General features: G+C 41.0%; 1 long non-coding RNA gene across 1 annotated transcript; it reads right to left on the reverse strand.

Annotated features, from left to right (window-relative positions):
• Positions 1-540: 540 nt before the first annotated feature.
• LOC118594703 lies at positions 541-18,286 on the reverse strand. The gene is made up of 2 exons (XR_004946406.1): positions 18,124-18,286; positions 541-583 (listed from the first exon to the last, which is right to left on the reverse strand). It is a non-coding gene; the product is annotated as an uncharacterized LOC118594703 (long non-coding RNA).
• Positions 18,287-18,538: the final 252 nt, after the last annotated feature.

Below are 18,538 nucleotides of genomic sequence, written 5' to 3' on the forward strand. Positions count from 1 at the left end.
ATTATCATTTATATACTTTATACTTGAAGGAGTACACACCACTCCTCACACTGTTTATTAACTATGGCTCCCTACTTCAAAACTGTCTAAAACCCAAATCTAAGATAAAAGATGCATGGAAAAGAGACAGTCCAGTAAGCCCTCCAGCAGCTGTTAACTACTGCCCATTATTCTGCCGCTCTGACACAGTCTACTATTTAAACAATGCAGTACCCTTTCGTCTGGCTTTTTTTTTTTTTTTTTAAATTGTCCAGTAAAAGGCAATGAAGAAAATACATTTAGATCAATACCTTATCTTTAAAACTGCCCACAGTTTAAAAAAAAAAAGACAGTTTGTTTCTTATCTTCAAATACTGACATGAATATGGCTGTTTCATGGTTTTAACACAATTAAAATAAATTAGATAAAACGGAAATATGACCTAAGCTGTCAGCCCTATGTTTTCATTTAATGTGACACGTGGGACCATCACTTCTTTTCCCTACAAGTTGACATACCTCCAGCTCTTTAATTTTTTCTTCTGCTGTTTTCTGTTTTTCTAACAGCTGGTTGTGAATTACTTCCTTGGATTGTAAAATGAACCTAGAAAACAAAACAGTTCAAAATTAAGGCACATGGCCACTGTACGCAAAAATCAGTAGTTACACACCACAGATATTAACAAGGGTGAGCTCTAGGTTCAGGGGGAAACTAAACTAAACCTGTTACATTAAATACTTTGGAAACCATGATGGTTTTTAAGCTTTCTTGGCCAAGGAAAAATTAAGAGTTAAAAGTACATTCTACTTTCTTATTTTAAAGACAATCTGACATTGAAAATATTTCCAGATAGAAAAAAATGGCGAAAGCATCAAAAAAAAAAAAAAAAAATCACAAAGTCAACATATAAGCTACCAAAATTTCCGGTAATTTGAGCTGTCTAACTTTTGTGTAGACTTTTTAAAGCAGTATTTGTAAATTGCAGCGTCCTTCCATCTCCTTGGTTTTCTGTAACAGCAGTAACTCATGACCTTTTAAAGTCACAATCAAGTACTGTGTTAAGATCAATGCCTTAGTGTCTCTATGAGCTCCTCACACAAAGGCATTCTATAAGCCTGCCTGTCTTTTATTATTATTCCCAGAGTGTGTAATACCTCTGAAAAGCTCAAAATGCACAAACACAGAGTTTTAACTTTTTCCATTTAACAGTCAGGCACATTATTTACCACTGCTGAGGATCCAAATATGGGGAAGCTTTATGTATTAACACTGAATCTGTTTTGGGGCGTTATGTTCATAATTCTTGCTGCAGGGAAAGGAAGAACTAACCGTTTCACTGCCTCAAGTAAGAGAGTTGAATGAAGTATTTCTCTTCTACTGGAACCACGGAAAAACCCCGAATTACTCAAATCACTTTGAGGATTGTTTAACTGGGCTAAAATAGATTTCAAGTAACAATTGCAATTACTTAAGAGCATGATTTCACCTCTTTGCATTTAAGGATTCAGCAGCAAAGAACTAAACATTCTTTTTAACAAAGAAGTCAAACAAATAAGGTAACCACATGTAATTTTCTCTGCCAACTTCAAAGAAACATTACTGTGCCTAGGTGGGACCTCACCAAGAAGCCCTGTTATCGTGGCTACTGGACAGTGGAAGGAGACTACCAGGCACCTAGAGATCTGATACCTGAGAAGAACTGTTTCTTACTCTCCTTCATGAATACACCTTACCATACATATCAGTGCAATCCCACGGACTCTTTATCACGTCACTAACCACTAGACTTTATCCATGATATCAATCGCCCATATATCTTTTTTTTTATTTATTTCACTTTTATGTGTATGAGCGTTTTGTCTGTGTGTATCTGTGTACACTGTACGTGTGCCTGGCATCCAAGGAGGCTGGAAGAGGACATCAGATGCCCTAGAACTGCAGTTACAAACGGTAGTGAGCCGCCGTGTGGTGCTGGGAAATGAACCAGGGTGCTCTCTAAGAGCAACAGGTGCTCTGAATGGCTGAGCCACCTCTCTAGGCCCTAGTTCAGCCATCTTTTCTTTCTTTCTTTCTCTCTTTTCCTTTTTGAGACAGAATTTCTCTGTGAAGTTTTGGTGCCTGTCCTGGATCTCGCTCTGTAGCCCAGGCTGGTCTCAAACTCACAGAGATCCGCCTGGCTCTGCCTCCCGAATGCTGGGATTAAAGGCGTGCGCCATTGCCACCCATAGTTCAGCTATCTTAACTATGATTGTTTATTATATCCTGGAAAGACTGCTCACACTCATAAAAAATGATTAATTGCCAGGCGGTGGTGGCGCACGCCTTTAATCCCAGCACTCGGGAGGCAGAGCCAGGCGGATCTCTGTAAGTTCGAGGCCAGCCTGGGCTACCAAGTGAGTTCCAGGAAAGGCGCAAAGCTGCACAGAGAAACCCTGTCTTGAAAAAACAAGCAAACAAACAAACAAACAAAAGGATTAATTGTAGGTCTTTCCCTATAGAACTTATCATATCTAAACATTCTTACTGGATCCAAGAGACCAGTGCTATTTCAGATAAGCCTGAATCTGTAATTGAAGGGAGTTTTCACTCAGAATCAGGTGACGTTGCTCAGGAAGTGCTGTTCTGAACAGCACTGGGTCTTAGTGACAGGACATGACAAGCATCACACAAGGCAAGGTCCAGGAACTGCCAATCACACCATTCATGCACCATTTTGCTAATTAAAGTCATTTAGGCTTGGAAGTAATTTTCAAAGTAAAATACACATTTTCAAACAGCACTGGTTACCTACCATTGAGTAGAATTCTCAAATGATAGGTCTGGGAAATTTTCAAGGCTAAGATTAGAGGTCATTACTTTATGTGGCCTTTAAAAAGGAAGTTATCTGAACAGACACTAAATCCCTTGAGCAGAAAATAAAGTCACTAGAAAGCAAGAACAGTAAACAACAGAAACATGTTGTTCATGGTCACACATACCTAAGGTGGCCATGTTAGCCAGGCCAACTTCACAGTCAGACCCAGCCAATCTACTACTGTGAGCCTAAAACATCTCGGCCATCCAGATTTTAAACAAGATGAGAATTTTATAAGCCCAAATGTTTGCCTAAAAGGGTTGTTACATAAAAAAATTCAAATACAAAATGTATGGAAAGTTGTTTGAGCCCTCAATTCAGAAAGTGCTGCAGATACTCTACTCCATACAGCTATTAGAAAGATCTCCAAAAGGCTAAGACTTCTGAAAAGTCCTTAGGAAATAATTTATCTACGATCTAAGAGACAGTAAATAATTTGGAGACAATGTATCTTATTATCGCAACGTGTCTTATTATCCCAAGTATTAAACACAGTTTCTAAAAGAGAATCTCACAGAGATACTGCCTAATTGTTTCTATAAACAAATAAGTAAAGATTCTGGATTTGAAGTTGGGTGGTGGTGAACACCTTTAATCCCAGCACTTGGGAGGCAGAAACAGGCAGATCTCTGTAAGCTTGAGGTCAGTCTGGTCTACATAGTAAATTCCAGGACAGCCAGAGCTACATAGGGAGACCCTCTCTCAAAACAAGCAAACAAAACAAACAAATAAAAAAGAATATATAACCAGGAGCTGGAGCAATGGCTCAGTGGTTAAGAGTACTCATTGCTCTTCTACAGGACCCAGATTTGATTCCTAGCATCCATATGATTACGTCACAACCACCTATAACACCAGACATGTACGTGTGCACATACATATATGCAAGCAAAACATTCATACATATAAAATAAAATAATCAAAACAAAATAAATTAAAATATTATATATCCATATACAGAGGTGCGGGAAAGATGGCTCAGCCATGAAGACAGCATACCATTCTTGCAAAGGACTGAGTTTGACTCTCAACATCCATGTGAGACAGTTCACTACCACCTGTAAGTCCAGCTCCAGGATCCAACACTTCTGGTCTCTCACACATGTGCACACACACCCCAAAGATATACAAACACAAAATTTAAAGTAATAAAAATAATCTAAGCTGGGCAGTGGTGGAACACACCTTTAATGCCAGCACTTGGGAAGCAGAGGCAGGCAGATCTCTAAAGTTCGAGCCAGCTTGGTCTACAGAGAGAGTTCCCAGGACAGCCAGGGCCACACAGAGAAACCCTATCTCAAAAAACACACAACAACAACAACAACAACAACAACAAAAATTGAATCTAAAAAGCCTGTGGGGAGTGAGTGTGCCTCTGCGTGAACAAGCATTCACGGTATGAGCACAGTCATGTCAAGGATGCCAATGCCTCAGATTCATGGGAAGGGCAAGGCTTCCCCTGGTCTAAGTACAAATGCTGAGAAATAGCCAATCTTTAGCTAAAAATAGTATCTGCAAAAATTGCCAACCTCAGCTTTCTCTTCCCGGATGGTAGCTACATGATCACCCCCCAACCTTTCCCTACAAAGACCCCTACCAAAATCAGATAGCCCACCTCCTCCTTCATTGTGTACTTAATGAACACACTTAGTATACAGCTGTTGGTGCACCTTCATCTGAGTGCGCAGCCCAACCAATCCCAGCTTCTCATTAACTGTGCCTGTCTTTCTTAGTCTCCCTTTGCTCCCACTCAGGTTTCCAGCACCCAGCCACATGGGCCACAACAATAACCATTAGCCAGCTTTCTCATAGTAGTCAACAACCACAGATCCCCAAATATGTCAAATTCAAAACTTAACATACAGTTGCTCCTAGTTAGCCAAGTGGCACAATTCAAGTTCTGCTGTGGAATAATCCTTTTGTACACTGTGAATATGCATTACTCTCATTGGTTAATAAAGAAGCTGACTGGCCTATAACAAGGAAGGATAAAGTTAGACGGGACAATCAAACTGAGGATGCTAGGATGAAGAAGGGAGGAGTCAGGGGAGATGCCAGGCAGCCACCAAGGAAGCAGGGCATGCAGAAAATGAGGTAACAAGCCATGGGCTACATGGCAAATCATCGATAAGAAATATGGGTAATTTAAGTGTAAGAGTTAGCTAGTAACAAGCCTGAGCTATCTGTCAAGCATTTACAAGTAATATTCAGCCCTTGAGTGGCTATTTTGGAACTGGCAGGTGGAGGAGAAACATCCAACTACAAAGTTAACTATAAGAAAAGCTAATAAAATGGACTCTAGGGGCCGACAAGACAGCTCAGCGGATAAATCAAATGCTGTGGGAGCCGAAGGACCTGAGTTTGATCTTCAGAACCCACATGAAGGTGGGGAGAACCAGCTCCACAAAGTTGTCTTTTGACTTGCATACGCATGCCATGGCACGCACACATGCCATATCCCCCCATCTCAACTTTTAAAAACTGACTACCACAGGGGCTGGAGTTAAGAGTACTTGTTCTTCCAGGACTGAGTTACGTTCCCAGCACCCACAATGGCTAGCAACCACCTACGATAAGCTCCAGAAGATGAAACTCCCTCTTCCGGCCTCTGTAGGCCCCAAACACATGTGTTATACACATATACACATATATAAATATAAATAAAAACAAAAACAATTAGCCTTCTCTTATTTATGTCAAGTAAGAAACATGAATAATAAAACATACACACAAAAAAGGCCTCAAGTTATGTAATATAGTTAGACCTAGGAGGAAAAAGGAGACAAGGAAAGAAACCATTAAAGAGATCATGAACTTGCACTTTCTAAAACTAATAAACCATCACTCTAGGACACTCAGAGTCCCAGCCAGTTTCAAAAGTGAAAACACATAAAGAACTAGACAAAGTATAAACTACTGCAAACCAAAGATAACGACAGTCTGAAGGGCAGCCAGAAAAATGACACATTATATTCAGAGATAAGAATTATAATATAAACCATGTAATAAGACAATGGCATGACATTTTCAGAGTACAGAAAAAGAAAAAGGATTAACCAGCATTATATACAAGGTGAAAATATACTTCAAAAATAAAAGAGAAATTCAAACAGAAGCTGAGAATATTTATCCTGGCAAACACCCGCCATAAGGAATACCGCAAAGAGTTCTTCCACCAAGAGAAGCGCAGAGGCTGGGGACAAAGCTGCGCAGCAGCGCACTCGCCCTCCTGGCATGTGCAAGACCCTGGGTACACTCTCCGCACTTGGAAGGGGGAAAGCAATAGGCTTATGTCTGAGGACAGCCTGGCACACAGTGAGCTCCAGGCAAACCCTGGCTACACAGACCCTGTCTGCAAGACAGACAACCCGCACTTTTCCATAACTAGCTAATTCTCAAAGGCACCAAAAATACACACTGGAGAAAAGACAGCCTGTTCAATAAACGGTGCTGGGGAAGCTGGAGACACAGACGCAGCAGGTCAGATTTGGTTCTCTTAGCCCACACAAAACTGCATCCGAGATCCAGATCAGTCTTAAACTACCTGAGGGAAGCAGAGGGCACATCAAGACACTGTTACAGTTTGGGTGTCCTGGTGGGGGGGGGACTCCTACCTGTAATCCCAGCATTTCAACAGTCTCATACAGGAAGATCGCTATAAATCCAAAGCCAGCCTAGGATACACAGTAAATTCCAGCCTGAGTGATAAGTGGGACATCCTGTCTCAAATCAATAAAAGAGATAGAGACAGAATGACTTTCTGGACAGGACCCCTCCTCCAACATCATGGGAAACAAGATGCTATTCCATTAAACTAGTAATCATCTGAACAACAAGGAAATAACCAACAGCGAAGAACCAATCTACAGAATGAGAAAAAACATTTTCAACTGTTATGTGAAAAGGGTCAACACCAAGAATACAGAGAGCTGACAATCATCCCCTGGGGCTAGGGGTATAGGTCAGATGGTAAAGTGCTTGCCTTTTATGTATGAGACACTGGGTCCAATCACTATCCTCCAATAAACCAGCTTTGGTGCCTATAATCCCAACACTCTGGGTAGTGGAAGCAGGGGGATCAGAAATTCAAGGTCATCCTCAACTACAAAGAGAATTAGGGCTGGCAAGATGGCGAGCAGGAGAAAAGGACCTGCTGCCGAGGCTGACAGCCTGAGTTCAATCCTGGAACAAGAGAACGAACTCCCATCAGCTATCCTCTGATCTCCATACACTTGCATGTCCCCAACCCAGACACACACACACACACACACACACACACACACACACACACACACACACACGTGCGCGCGCATGCATGCGCCACATGTATAAATAAATTACAGTCCTTAAATGCATTTCACAGCCCTTCTTCCTGCACTCAGGCTCTTACATTCTCTACACCGTCTCTTCTACAATGGAGGAACTAAGGAAAACTAAGCTTTAAAGAGGACAGCATCTATGTCTTAATTAGCACTGAATAAGGAGAAATAACTTGTAATGAAATCTTTCAAAACACACAGACAATGATTTCGAATGTTACCAAAACAAAGAAATTATGTCTGAATCATGTGCTAATTTCTCTAATCCAATCATTACATATTGCAAGTTTGTACTGAAATGTCATAATAGGTTGGGTGTAGCACACACCTTTAATTCCAGCACTGGAGAGGCAGGGGCAGGTAGAAGTCAGCCTGGTCTAGAGAGCCAGTTCCAGGACAGCCAAGGACTACATGGTGAAAATCTGTGTAATAGAAGGTTTATACTAGTTATCTGACTTACATTTTTGACTGCTCTGTTGAAAAGAATGCTACAGAGGCTGGATAGATGGCTTGGTGGTTAAAAGCACTTGTTCTTGCAGAGAACCTGGGTTCAAATCCCAGCATCCACATGGTGGTTCACATCTATAACTCCAGTTACATCACCCTCTTCTGACCTCCATGGGCACTGGGCATGCACATAGCACATAGACATACATGTGAACAGAACATTCATACACATAAAATAAAGTGATAAATAAATCTTTTCTAAAAATTGTTTATAGAAAATAAGACCAAAGCCAGGCAGTGGTGGCACACGCCTTTAATCCCAGCACTCGGGAGGCAGAAGCAGGTGGATCTCTGTGAGTTCGAGGTCTACAGAGCGAGTTCCAGGACAGCCAAGGCTACAAAGAGAACCTGTCTCCAAAAACCAAAAAACACACTCCAAGAAAAGAAAGAAAGGAGGGAGGGAGGGAGGGAAGACAAAAGAAAGAAGGCTATACAATGGTAAAGATGGAGCCCAATCAGTAGGCAAGTGTTATAATCCAGGGCAGTTTTGACTAGGCTAGTGTTAAATAGAAGAGCTCAGATTATAGGCTAAATTCAGAGAAACAATAGTATTTGCTATTGGATTGACTATAAGATCAAATAAAAAAGGAATTCTCCAAGACTTGGAAGCACAGAAGGATGGAAAAGCCATTTGCTAAAATGAGGAAGACTGAACAACATGGTTTATTCATAAAGAGCAAGAACTTTATGTTGGCCAAGTTAATTCTGACATACATATTAGACCACCAATAGAGAGACGTAAAGTAGACAGCTGGATAAACAAGCTCAGAATTCAGGAAGACAGCCTAAGTTAAAGATAAAAATGTGGGACTTGGGCTGGAGAGATGGCTCATACTGGCTGTTTTTCCAGAGGTCCTGAGTTCAATTCCCAGCACCCATATGGTGGCTGGCAACCATCTGTAATGAGATCTGGCTCCCTCTTCTGGCCTGCAGGGATACAAGCAAACAGAACACATAATGAATAAATAAATCTTTTTTTTTTTTTAAAGTGGGACTTGTCAGTATATAAGAAGACATTTAGAGGCTGGTGATGTAGTTAAGTCATTAGGGGCTGGCCTGGTATGCAAAAAGTCTTGGGTTCAAACTCCTGAACCGTAAGCCAGGTATGGTAGTACACACCTATAAACCCAGCACTTAGGATGGATGTAGAGGCAAGCGAGTCATAGATTTTAAAGTCTGGGCTGGAGACATGCTCTGCAAGCATAAGGATCTGAGTTCGGAGCCACAGCACTCACATAAAAAGCCGGACCTAGTACTGCATACCTCGTAATCCTTGGGCTGGGGAGGTAGAGACAGGAGGCTCCCTGGAGCTAACTGACCAACTAGTCTTGCTGAACTGTTGAATTCTAGGTTCAGTGAAATCTTGTCTCGGGACAAAAAGGGGGGGGGGGGGTAGGTCTGGGGAGATGGATCTCAGGTGGTTAAGAGCATTTGCTGAATTCAGAGGACCCACATTTTCACACACAGGCACACATGTGAACATGTACAGAGAGACGCACACACGAGGAACTTCAAGGTTAGCCTGGGCTACATATGATACTCTGTCAGAGAGAAGGGGGGGGAGAGAGGGAGGGAGGGAGAGGGAGAGGGAGGGAGGAAGGGGAGGGAGAGGAGGGAGAGGGAGAGGGAGAGAGAGAAATATGAATCCCAGTAAGACAATTAAATATAAAAGAGGGAAAAAAATCTACTCAGTAAGCCGAAGTCGATCTAAAATTTACAAATGTGAAAGAAAAGGAAACTGTGACTGAGAAGGAAGGCTAGTGAGGTACAAAGTCAAGAGCTGGAAGACAAAAGGCACACTGGTCCTTCCCGGCGGGAGAAGTGAAGACTGAGAACTCGCTCACTGCAGGGACTGGACCGTCCCGGCTCCTGAGGACCCCGGGCCCCCTACAAACGTCCTGTGTTCTAGGTATGCAAGGTACACTGCAAGGTTCAGCGTGTGCTAATTTAAAAAACGCCATCTATTTTTAAGTCAAGACCATTACTCCTGAAATGGAAGCTGTAGTACGTTAGTCTATTTTCAAACAGATGTGTATTTCGGGTTACTATTTGGCATTCTAAGTATTCTGGTAAACACTCACCTCTGATGTTTACCACTTTTATTCTGGCCTCATCAAACTGCAAATGTTGAAGGAAGTAGTGAGAGAGCTTACCTTTTTTTTCTTTTTTTTTTTATGATGTGCTCTTTATTTCACTAGTAGCTTAAAATGCTGGAAAAATATACTCAAGGATAAGGAAAAAAGTTACTATTCAATGAGTACTGATAGACATATACAGACAGGAAACTGATGAAAGAGCAGAAAGTGATAAAAAATATTTTTTCATAATTTATTTAACTTTGTTTTATGTGCACTGGTGTGAAGGGATCAGACCCCTGGAACTGAGCCACCATGTGAGTGCTGAGAATTGAACCCGGGTCCTCTGGAAGAGCAGCCATCTCTCCAGTCCCCTATAAAAAGTATTTCTAACATATGTCGAAAGTCAGAGACTTACATAAAGGATGCATATTGGAAGCTGGTGTGGCAATCCTAGCTCTTGGGAATCTGAGTCAGGAAAATCGATGTTAGTTTGAGACTAGCCTGATCTACACAGTGAATTCCTCCAAGCCAGACCAGGCTACTGTGTGAGAACATGTCTCAAAATGAAGCAAAACAAAACAAAAAATAGAATGCACATTGCCAGCCAAATCTTTTACTCTCAGACAACATAAAAAGATGGGCAGAGAACAGTCATGAGTTCTTACCTATTTAGAGACAGATTTTTAATACTAGGCTCTAGAAGCTTGAAAGTTCTGATATCAGAATAATTTAAGTCCTCTTTGAAGCCAGAAGGCTAATGTCTTCCAAACACCCGCTCCATTTCAAAGTAACCAACATGCCTCAAGACAAGAAGGATGGCTCAGCAGGAAAGAGCAGCTGCCACCGAACCTGACCGCCTGAGTTCAATCCCCGGGACCCACACGGTGGATGGAGGGGAGCCACTCCCTCAAGTTGTCCTGACTACTACATGTGTTCCCACAAACTAATTAACTAATTAGTTAATTAACTAACAAATTAATTAATTAAAATGATTATTTTAAAAAAGAGAGATAGGGGCTGGAAGGGTGGATCAGTGGTTAGGAGTACTTGCTGCAGTTCCAATGGACCCAAGTTCAGTTCCCAATACCCACATGAGGCAGCTCACAACCACCTGTAACTCCAGGGGACACAACATCTTCTGGCACATGCGCATGTGTGTGTGCGCGCGCCAGACAGACACACACACACACACACACACACACACACACACACACACACAATTTTTTTGTTTTTTTAGAGAGGTAGTCAGTAGCATGACTTGATGTGTTTGTGGATCCCCTGGCAATGAGACCAGGACTTACCCTGGGTACACAAACTGGCTTTTAGAGCCCATTCCCTAAGGTGCAATGCCATACTCAACTGTGATGCAGTGGGGAGGGGCTTGGTCCTGCCCCAACTTGATATGTCAGCCAGTGTTGACTACCCAAGGGAGGCCTTACCCCCTATGAGGAGGGGATGGGGGTTGTGATAAGAGGTTCCCCTATGAAGTGGGGGAGTAAGAGAAGGGAGAGGGGGAACAGGGATTGGTATGTAAAATGAAAAAAAAATTAATTTAAAAAGAGAGAGAGAGAGAGGTAGTAAGAATTCCTGACCGAGACAATGAGACATTCTCTCAGGCATGGCTTACTCTCAGTCCTTTTGTCCAGCTCAGGGCCCAGCCACGGTTACAGGAGTGTGCCATCACGCCTGGATCCCAGCAATGCCGATACAAGTAACAAGAAAGAAGAGAATACTAACAAGCCATTAGTCTCACACTCTAGGGCAGTTCTTTCCTTTTTGGGAATTTCACTGAACAGTTCTTGACACAAGCATGTCAGCCATCTCATTCAGATTAGACAGCAAACTGTGCCTAAATCTGTCACTCTGACATAAGTGGCAGTTAAAATTCTTTAGTACAACTTAAAATTGACTGTTTTTTTTTTTTTTTTCTCAGTTAAGTCAGCTAGAATACAGTTCCTCGGTGACAGAGTAACACAGGTCACGCAAGTGTCTGTGAGTGGTACTGGGCCCCAACTCCATGGATTCTTGTTTGTCATCAACCAGGACCCACCGAGGTGCCCTGCTGTGTTGTTGAAGAACCTGCTGCCTTCATAGCGCCAAGGCAGACGATGTTTAATCCTTTCTGTGCAAAAGACACACAACGATAACCAAACAAACCCAAACCGTTTATCAGGTCTTTTTTTTAAAAAGCGATTTCTATTTTATGTATATGAGTGTTTTGCTACATGTATGTCTGTGCACCATATGTGGGCCTGGAGCTCATGGAGGACAGAAGAGGACATCGGATCCCCTGGAGTTACAAGTGGTTGTGAGCCACCACGTAGGTGCTGGCAAGTGAAGCCTGGTCCTCTGGAAGAACAAGCAGCCAGTGCTCCCAACCACTGAGTCATCTCTCCAGCCCCTATATCAGGTCTGTTGGTGTCGGGAATTGCAGATGCTAAGTAACAGAATGAATGGATTAGACTCTTTAAAAACAAAAAACAAAAAGAAACCATAAAGCCTAAAAATAAGCAACCCCATAACAAGGACACATTAAACAACAATTCATTTTAGCATGTTTGCACTATTTAAGACAAGAGACTTTTTTTTAACAATTGACTCTAATTAACACAACATTTTCTAAGTTAATTTCCTGTGTTTCAGTGAGAATGTTTACATTCTGGAGAAGATGGGAGGGAAGACAGGAAAGAATTATTAAAGACATCTTCTGCAGAAGAAACATGACTATGTAATCTTACGCAAATGTCTGCTAAGCTCTGCAGCCTAAAAACAATTACGTCACTGTACACAGCAGGAGAACAAGTCATAATGAGCATCACATTTTTAAATCATTGACAACTTAAGAAAATTAAGATTACTCAAAGGTCCCTCTCTCCAGAGATGTGCCCATCTGGGGTTCTATACATATTCGACATCAACACAGCTGAAGTCATTTTTCCCAAACACACAACAGGAAAAGTTGTTTTGCTTTTCCTCAGAACTCTGAGCAATGAAAGCCCTGACTTAAAATGGCTCTTCATAAAACCTAAGAAGGGTGAGTCGTGTTCTATTAGTAAAAGCAGATGAACAGCAAGGACCTCTTCTTTTAAAAATAAAAATGTTTTAAAGTAAAAAGATAAAAATAAAAATATTACCTCTGAAAATCATCTTTGCATTGCTTTCTAAAACCCTAAAATACAGGTTAATCCCTCTGGAGAGAATATAAAAGGAACTTATAAATTTGCATTTACAATAGGGCTCTCCCACTAAAAGTAATCGACACATTTTTCCCTTCTGTACTTAGCATCAAATATCTACACCTGGGGCTGGAGAGACGGCTCAACAGTTAAGAGCACTGGCTGCTCTTCCAGACACACCCTGAGGTCAATTCCCAGCAACCACATGGAGGCTCACAACCAGCTACAACCGCGGATCCACTGTATCTGATACCCTCTTCTGCTGTGGAAGTGTACATGCAGACAAAACACATAAATAAATAAATCTTTAAAAACAATAATAAATAAATAGCTAAACCTGATTCTGGTAAGAGCAACAGCATAGATTATTGTACCACAACAGCAGTATAAACAAAGTCAACAATGTCTGCTGTGCTACACTTTTTAAATTTTATTTTCTTATCTCTTGGGAATAAAATATTACTTTCTTAAATTTTAAAATGACCTCACTTAACTGGAAGATAAGCTCTAAAGAGATGCATGAACTGTAAAGGGCTGCAAACGTGAGATGGCACACAACCACCTACATTAGTATTTAACGTACGGAAACTACTCGTCCTACCTCTCCTGACCGGAGGTCACAGTGAAATGACATGTCAACGGTCACGCTAACCAGTGAGACAAAAGCATGGACAACATTACGATTTTAAACAAAGGGCAAACTGACCAAGCTGTGATGAACAGTTCAGATTTCTTTACCCTAATTAGCTGAAAACTCGCTTGGGCGTTTTTTACAAAGCATCTCTTGGCTATCAGGAGTGCACCTACTATTTTACTTTCTACCTATGCAGCATTTAACTGAAGCTTATACTTCTAGATCTTTCAACCAACAAAGATCAACCGTAAAATTACTCCAACAAGTAGAAATAGCCACACTCCCCACCAGCAACCTCTGCATTGCTAGACGCTTATCCAGCTGGTAGATTTATACCATTGTTCATTCTTAGTTCCCTAAATGTAAAAAATACCCACAGAATGGTAGCATACCTCTAAATTGGTTTAAATATGGCACCAAGTTATTTTTAGTTGGCTTCAAGCTTTAAAAAGGGACTTATCATTCTTTTCAAAGGCTAATCTACTCAAGTTGCTCCCATGTTAAAAGAGAGAGAGAGAGAGAGAGAGAGAGAGAGAGAGAGAAATAAAAGGACAATTTATCTGTTTTGAAAATTAGAAGTGTTATTTATGCACTGCTCAACAAAATTTAGGATAGTTCTCACATCAAACCAAGGTCAGAATCGTGCCTATTGTTTATAAAAATACAGTCTTTTCAAACACTAGCATGGTTAAATGTTATTTGTGTGTATTTAAATAGAATTCTTATCAAAACATTAAAATTATTTTTTAAAAACTCATCCTAGCCTATACAGAGTAAAAAAGAAAACTCACATGATTAGAAATTGTTCCTTATTTGTGAAAGAAATACAAGAACTATTCACATCACACTCATTGGAAACCTGGATTCCCTCCTTACACGCTAGAAAGACGCAAACGAAGTCCAGCACTTCCAAGTATCCAGACAGACCGCCCCACGGTTGTGACTAGCATCACATTTCTCAAAGCGGTGTGGTGAGGTCAGCGCACAGACAGCTTCAGCGGCAAAACTAGAAATTGGTGGTAGTAGTATCAGGCTACGTAACACCTCTCCAAAGCATATGAAGTCAGAGAACGAGAATGTGCTGGCACCGTCCCAAAAGACGGACAGACACAGCTTCGAACAGCGAAGTTCAGAGCTTACAGTGCAGAGCAATTCATCTTCCCTGACCCTGCAGCTTGACTTTCTTCACTTTAACCCCGAAATAGCCACGTATAAGTTATTCAACACTGCCAACCTTCTCTCTAAATATAAGCGGAAGGGCATGTGGGCCTGCAAAGATCTGTTTAAATACACACATACCCTGAAAAGGAAAATCTGTCTTCCATCTGCGTGAAAATAAAGAAAGCCAGACACTGTACAGAACGGTCTCCGTCACCCACGAAGTGTGCCTACAGCACAATTCTAAAGGTTTGGGGATTTCTTTGTTGTCAGTTTTGACACTCTGAAACTGCCTGGCAATAAAAATAAGTCAACTTTCTCAAAAGAAGTAATCCTAGCAGATTAATCAAGGCAGACCAAGCAATTTTGCTAAGAAACAATCCCTTCGACTTTAGTCATGGTTACTTTGTCAGTTTTGAGCTGGTATCACTGTGTAAGCAGGCAAGCCTGGAACTCCCGTTGTAGCCCACATTGGCCAAAAACTCAATCCTGCTCAGACTCCCAAGTATTGGGATTTAAGGCATTCACCACCACACATGGCTTTACATACTACTTTTATAATTTCATCTTGACCAAATCATATATTAAAATAGGATTATAAACTCTAATTCTTGAACTTCTGACACTTTCTAAGCATAACTTTTCTCTAAAGAATCAAGAAGCTGGGCATGGCAGTGCAGGCCTGTAATCTTAGCACTTAGGAGGTAGGGATGAGAGTTCAAGACTACCCTTGTTACACATAGTTTAAGGCCAACCTGGGCTATCAAAGTAATTGTGGGCCAAAAGAGAAGCAGAAAAGTCTACACCTGGCTCTACAACAAAAGCAGAGTTCTAGATTTTAAAATCATTTCTAAACAAAAATTGGGGTAAACTCTTGTAATTAGAATTCTCAAACAGCATTCAAAAAACAAAGGCACAGGATGGAATTGAAGAAATGGATAACAGTGTTAGACTCAAGATTTCTCAAGACCATGAATTCAGAAGTAGGTATTCCAGGATTGGCTTCAAGAAAGGGAACATCCTCATGACCAGACTGGCACTCAGCAAATCTCTCCTGCCCTGAGGCACCAATATTCTGTCCAAATGGCAGATGCTGTTACCTCGCATGCCCTACGACATAGGGCAGACTCAGGCTGCATGAAGTGTGGAACTCAAAGAAGCTTGTTTTAAAACCAAGGCTTGTCCAAAACTCTAAAAGTGCACACAACTCTTAAGAAATAGTTTATATGAAATAATACCATTCTACCATTAACTACTTATATGTAAGTAAGTAAAATTCTATTATTCTTTCCATGAAATGCAACCTATGTGCAGAATTTGGGACAGAATGAAAAAAAAAAAAAGTAACTCCTATCACGTATGCAGAATGTTTAGTAAATAACATTATTCTAATTAGCTATGACGCTTCAGGGCTGGGGATGCAGCTTAATGGCTAAGGACTTGTCAGGCATGCACAAAGCCCTACCTAGTTTTGACTCTCAGAATCAAACATAAAACAATTAAAATTGAAAAGTTTTTTTTTTAAATTGAAAACATTAATTCCAATACAGCACATCCCAGTAATCCTAGTCCTTGGAAAATACACGATCAGAAGCTAGCAAGAAGCTAGCCTGGGCTATGTGGGACCCTGTCTCAAAAAAACAACAAAATGCTGGGCATGGGGGTACATGCATAATCCCAGCACTCAGGAGGCAGGGGCAGATGGTTCCCTGTGAGTTCAAGGCCAATTTGATGTACATAGTGAGTTCTAGGCCAGTCAAGGCTCCACAGCTCCATAGAGAGACTATTAAAAAGAAAAAAAAATTCTTTGGCTGTTATAAATAAAGGCTAAAGTAATCATATAAAATCCAAGGATATTAATAGGCTAGCATTACTGTTTTAAGACCTAAGTATATTCAAATTGAGGGATTAAATTACCCTTCTGTGAATGCCAAAAATGTATTTCACACTACACAGACACACAATCAAGGGTTCTATACCATTAACAACCTCACAGATTGGAGCCAATGCTGAACACCTGTAATCTCAGCACTTGGTGACATGGAGGCAGGAGGATCAGGAGTTCGGTCACCCTCTGTTACACAATTAGTTTGAGGCCAGACGGAGCAAGAGTGAGACGTTCTCAAAAATAAAAACAAAAGCAAACAAAAACTCACAAAAGGGACTCTCATTCTCTTAAAAGAAGACAAAATGAAAAATATGAACATAAAGGAAAATGTATGTGGTTCACTTGAGAAAGCAAAACCAGCATTAATCATCACTTCTCTTTTAGCAGAAAGAATGAATTAGTCACGGGAAGGGTCACCTTGTCATGATGTCATTCTAAAGTTATTACAGAATTTTACACACTTGCTTGCTCCCAGGCAATCACAAAGAAGTCATCCTGAGACCAAGGTCAAATTCCATTCTAAAGATCCCCAAATTTAAAGTAGAGGTCTGTAAGAACATAATATCCAAAGGCCAAACACAGGACCCCCTCCTCCCTACTTTAAAAAAAAATCACTTCTTCCCCTTTAGCTAACTGTAATGGAATGTGACCCATACACAAGGGCTTTCCCATTCTTCATTTTCTCAGAAAATATAAAGCAGACTTAATTTCTCTCATAAGGAGAACGTTTCTGGTAGAAAAAATTGCAAGACAATTATATTAATTATATTAATATCCAAGGCTTTTAAGCCTTTCCCCTCCTCACTGGCCCACTCACACATTCTCAGGAGCGGTGCTCTTCCTTTCTCAGTAAACTGTCTCTATTTCCATTCATTAAAAACTTCAAATAAATAGTTGATAATTAGTACAAAAGTAAATTAGTGGGCGCCTGCACTCACTTGGCACAGACCAATGCACAGACGCACTGTACATACATAGTTAATAAAAATAAATTTTTAGGGTTGGGGATTTAGCTCAGTGGTAGAGCGCTTGCCTAGCAAGCGCAAGGCCCTGGGTTCAATCCTCAGCTCCAAATAAAGAAATAAATAAACTTTTAAAAGGGGCGGGGCTGGAGTGATGGCTCAGCAGGTAAGAGTTCCAGCTGCTCTTGCAGAGGTCCCAGGTTCAGTTCCCAGCTCCCACATCAAGAGGCTCATAAACACCTACAACTCCAGGTCCTAGGGAATCCAATGCCTCTGTGGGTGTGGGAGGCAGAGGCAGGGGGATCTCTGTGAGTCCAAGGCCAGCCTGGTCTATAGAGTGAGATCCAGGATGGCCAGGAATATACAGAGAAACCCTGTCTTGAGGGGGAAGAAAAAAGAAAGAAACAAAGAAAGAAAGAAAGGAAGGAAGGAAGGAAGGAAGGAAGGAAGGAAGGAAGGAAGGAAGGAAGGAAGAAAGCTTTTGTAAGTTTTAAAATAAATAATTCCACCAGTTAATTCACAGAAGGCTATCGTAGGCAAACGCCGCTCCAGCTGCATTTTACTTACATTCTTCCTACGCCTTCATACATGTTAGTCTCATCTACCAGCGTCATGATCTCTGTGTCTGTAAGGTGTGCGTGCTTTTTCGTTCTGTTTAGCTGTTCAATCTGCATGTCTGCAAGCTTCACCTTCTGTTGAGTATCAATAACTTTGGCTTGAAGCTCTGTGAAGGCCTAAGAAAAACAAGTCTTTGATTTAGAAAGGAAATACCTAAGTCAAATTCAGATTTATTCAAACAGAACATACTAACCAAAGCTGTGAAATTTACCAAAGTCAGAACAGAATTCTAATACTATGCCAAATTCTCAATGTACCCTATTCATAGACGGCGGGATCACTATGAACAAGACAAAAATCCGTTAAATGATACCTGTATTTCAAATAACCAAAGAGTAATAAAAGGGATAAATAAAATAGTCAG

Source organism: Onychomys torridus, chromosome 13 (assembly GCF_903995425.1).
Source record: "Onychomys torridus chromosome 13, mOncTor1.1, whole genome shotgun sequence".
NCBI classification, from domain to species: Eukaryota; Metazoa; Chordata; class Mammalia; order Rodentia; family Cricetidae; genus Onychomys; species Onychomys torridus.